This window comes from Pseudorasbora parva, chromosome 23 (assembly GCF_024679245.1).
Source record: "Pseudorasbora parva isolate DD20220531a chromosome 23, ASM2467924v1, whole genome shotgun sequence".
NCBI lineage: Eukaryota > Metazoa > Chordata > Actinopteri > Cypriniformes > Gobionidae > Pseudorasbora > Pseudorasbora parva.
In genome coordinates, this window is record NC_090194.1 from 29,761,204 (window position 1) to 29,766,212 (window position 5,009).

Here is a 5,009-nt window from a genome sequence, read left to right on the forward strand (position 1 = left end):
ACAGCTTTCTCAAGATAATTTAATCAATAGAAAGTTCAAAAGAACAGCATTTATCTAAAATATAAAGCTTTTGCAATGTCTATAATGTCACTTGATCATTTTAATGCATCCTTCCTGAATAAATTATTTATTCATTTATTAAAGTTCTTTCTCAAAAATAATAATAATAATTAATCAAATAATCCTTAAAAAAAATGTATAGGCCTACACAACTGCTTTCAACATTGATAATAATCATTAATGCTTCTTGAGCAGTGAATCATCATATGAGAATTATAGTGAAGGATCATGTGACACTGAAGACTGGAGTAATGATGATAAATTCAGCTTTGATCACAGGAATAAATTATATATTCCCATACTATAGAAGTTATTTTACATGTGAATAATATTTCACAATATTATAGCTTTTTTGTATTTTAATAACATAAATGCAGCATTAGTGAGCAGGAGAGACTTCTTTAAAAGCATTTTTAAAAATCATTACCTTTCTCAAACTTTTGTTTGAGTAGTGTATAATTAATTGGCTGACAATGATTTTGGATCGCTATAGGTTGGCCTGTAGCCTATGTTTAGGGGGCCCAACCTCATATTCTTTCATATGAAATACATTATTGTATTATTGTGAATATAATCTTAGGAATATGTTATTTTGTATAATAAACGTTTGAGAGGGGTTTCTCACTATTAAAGCAGTCAACGCGTTATGGGCCTTTCACACAGAACGCGGCAACGGCACCGCTGCGTTATACTCGTAGCTCGACAGCAGCTGGTTGGACGTGGCCAGTCAAGCATCATTAAGCACCCAGTCATGATCACGCTCATTTGACTGTTTTAACAGTGAGAAACCCGTCTAAAACATCTATCATTCACAAAAATGGATTCCTAAGATTATATTCACAATAATAAAAGTATGTATTTCATTGTAGTTTCAGTGATAGAGAGCGCGTTATACTCGTAGCTCGACAGCGGCTGGTTGGACGTGGCCAGTCAAGCGTCATTAAGCACCCAGTCATGATCACGCTGATTTGACTGCCTTATTAGTGAGAAACCCCTCTAAATCATCAATCATACAAAATAATAGATTCCTAAGAGTATATCCATGATATTAAAATATTGTATTTCCATGCAGCGAGAGTGAAAGAGAACATGTTATACTATATACTATACCAGCCCGCCCACCCACTGGCAGATCACGTGACCACCCAGAATGAGACTGGCAGCTGCCACCACCCACTGACTGGTCACATGACCACCCAGTGGCGGCTCCTCCCAGCCAGTTGAAGATTGAACCCCTTCTCCTTTGAGTGCATTTATATGCATGTTCTTAAGCCGATTGTGCCTATAGGGGGTCGCACACCGGACTGAAGCTCAGCGCCGTGTCTCGGGTATCTCACATCAGGCAGACGTGAACATTACGCGCCGCGCGCAAGCTCAATTTTGAATTACTGCACGATGAGTGTATCTTGTAGCACAGGGTGAAATCAGTATATACATTCACGATTTGAGGGAAATATCGCCGCGAACAGGTGTCCAATGCCGCCGTCGGTGTATGTGTTCAAATTTTAAAGGCGCGGTGCATCCAGTGCGACGCTCAGTGCCCTTAGGCCGGGGACACACTGCAAGCGTGCCGTGAGCGTCTCTGCTGCGTGGCGTGTCCGTTTTTATTTCGGCTCCCATGTTAACCGGTTAGCGCCTGCATACTGCCTGCGTCAGCCGTGCGGAAAACGCGTGCATGCTTCAAATAGAAGAGACACCTATTTTTAACGCGACACGCGAGCGTGTTGGAAGCGTCTCTAGGCAAAATAGCATAGGAAAAGATGTTTATATGCCATTTTGACACGAATACATATTAATAATGACACTTTCATGTTTGGAAGTCTTTAGGTTAACATAAATGCAGAGATAGGCCTACTTGTAATAATAAAAAACAACATAATTATCGATTTTGAAATATTAAACCTGTCAATACAGAACGAAATATTCTGTAGCCTATTTTGCCGTCAATACCATAGATATGTTTGGTCAATAGGCTACTGCTGACGTTGTCTTTGCTGTATCAATAGGCAATATATTTATATTTAACATGAAGTATAGGGCTTCCCTGTACATTAATAGCAGCAGCAGCGCCGCGTCAGACACGCTTCTGGTGTGCAAAGACAGAGAAAACGCCAGGCAGCCGCCCCGCGGCTGACACGCAGCAGAAACGTCACACTTGCAGTGTGTCTCCGGCCTTAAAGGGGCGATCGCTCAGCGCCGCGACACGTCTTTATAACACTAATATTGAGCACAGACATATTGCCAAAATGGTATGATCCTTGTTTCATAACACCCGCGAAGATTCGACCATGAGATCAGTGGTCGATTCCGGTCCTGCATATCGACTATTAGGGGTCACCCTAGTGTGCGCAAAACACACAATACATACAACAAAGTTTAAAAGGAGGCTTTGGGGGAGGCCATACTACTCATTGGCCAAGTGATGCTGACATTATTATGGTTCCATGTTTATAATACCATAATAATAATAATAATAATTATTATTATTATTATACACTGGTTCAGATTCTGTATGAAGAACAATTCTTTATCACTGTATGTTGTTCTCAAGATGGAAAAGCAATTCAGTGAATCTTAGTTCCCAGGACATCCACAATATGTATAAAAATGCTGTTGCCATAAAAGTAGAAAAAATGAAAACAGATTTATTCTTTTGTGTCACTTACATTTTTTTTTCCCCTTATAGGAGCCAATGGCTCCTTAATTTAAATTGAGTCCTGAATATGATAGATTCATAAAAATAAAACCACAGCACACAAAAATATTTTAGTACTGAATTAAATAAGCTTATAAATAACATCACTGATCCCTCACGAATTTCTTGCAATGAAACGTAAGATTCCATTCTGTGTGAAGGATGGTTTTAAACAAGTATTTGTCTCCATCTTCTGATTAAATCGGGATATGAACATGTATAATCCCTTTTGCATCTAAACAGTATGGTAACACTAGACGTGTCTATGGTCATACAGCTGGTTATTTATTATTGCTCTCTGTCACGGTGTTTCGCTGTAGATCAAGCACATGATGAAGAAGATACTTGGACAATAATAATAGGCCCAATAAACAGAAGAATAGCGACGGAAAACAACCTGAATCACATAAAATAAAGCTTAAAATAAAGCAAGGAGGAAATAAAATCAGAGGGCTTATATACACTGTAAACTGAGGAGCTAATTAATGAGACAACTGAAATGAGGACAGAAAACCTTCAAAGTATTTGTTTCATCTTATTTGAGAATGTATTGCAACAAAAAGTCTCTTCAGGTTTTTTTAAATTTATTTTTTAACCAACTATTTATTTTTTTGAGGCCTAAAAAAGAATAATAATGAAACGGTTAAATCCCAGATCAAATAAACACTAATCATAGACTTAAAAATGTTGACAATCAATTATACCCAGAATTAATGTGTTATGTAGATAACTGAAATAATGTCCAGACTTAAAACTAATTTAATTATTTGCCTTGATTTTAAATGTCTTTTAAAATATCTGACAAATTGTATTCTGTTGATAAGCTTAAACGACATACATCTGGTATACTATGTTATCATTAAGTTTACAAACTGAGATAGAAAAACTATACATTACTTTGTATTTTACCAAATGAAAATAAATCATGGATAATCTGTAAAAATGTCTAAGTGAGAGGATCCTGGCTTCAGTATTTTAAGAGTTAAGATGTGTTTAACTGATATTTTAAACCAGCGGTAAAATAAAGCATAGACAACAGGATTCATGCCTGAGTTAGCATATACAGTCCATATTAGAAATGTTATCGTAGCAGAAGAGATTATTGTAGTACCTGTTAAAGACAAAATATAGTATGGAATAAAGCAGAGCAGATAAGCTGTCACAATGATTCCTAATGTCAGAGCAGCTTTGCTCTCAGATTTCCTCCTCACTGAACCTTCAGTTACATGTTTTCCACCCTTCATCAGAGCATTTATAACTTTCACCTGCTGATGTGGAACATAAAATATCCTCATATATAAAGTTATGATCACAGTCAAAGGAAACAAGAAAGAAAAGAACAGATCAACAACTGACCATGAAAACCCTATTATTAAATAGCACTTTCCATAACACGTCTGTTCTTTGTGAACTTTCAAAATATCTGCCACTAATCACATAGGCAATATTGTAAGCAGAGCAGAAAAACCAGCAGAAAGATGCTTATTAAAGTTCTAGTTGTGGTTATTTTATGTGGGTACAGTAAAGGGTAACACACAGCCACATAACGATCAACAGCTATTAAAACTAAATTACAAATAGAAACTGAGGTAAGCAGACCCATGATTATCATAAACAGGTCACACAAAATGTCTCTAAAGTACCAACATGTCTCAATCAACTTGATGGCATCCACAGGAATCACAATAAGTCCAATAAGCATGTCGGCCACAGCCAGAGAGAGAATAATCAGATTGGTTGGAGTGTGAAGCTTCTTGAAGTGAGAGATGGAGATGATCACCAGCAGGTTCAGTAACACAGTCCAAGCTGACAGCAATGAAAAAAACACATACATGATGTTGTATTCATGTCTGGAGCGCTTTCCCTTGATACATGATGAGTTGATGGCAGGAAAGCAGTATTGAGTCTCATGATCCTCTGTCTCATAGGCCATGAGTTTGTCTCCCCCTGCTAGGAGTTTGCACAAAATGGGGCCACAGGATGATCCCGAGGCCTTCATCAAACTTTTTCAAAAATCAGCAGAGGCCTGCGGGTGGCCCCGTGCGCAGTGGCCGGTGCGCCTGATACCACTGCTGTCTGGAGAAGCCCAGGCGGCTGCCCAACAACTGCCGGTGGAGAACCTCCTGGACTATGACGACCTCAAGAGGGCCATCATCCAGCGGGTCGGCCGGTCGCCGGAGCAACATCGCCAGCGCTTCCACTCCCTGGACTGGGGCGAGGCCGGCCGGCCCTTCGCGATGGCCCAGCAGCTCCG

At 38.9% G+C, this 5,009-nt stretch overlaps 1 pseudogene; it reads right to left on the reverse strand.

The window, feature by feature from the left end:
* Positions 1–3,678: 3,678 nt before the first annotated feature.
* On the reverse strand, positions 3,679–4,688 carry LOC137062418 (trace amine-associated receptor 13c-like; annotated as a pseudogene).
* Between the last annotated feature and the right edge of the window lie 321 nt (positions 4,689–5,009).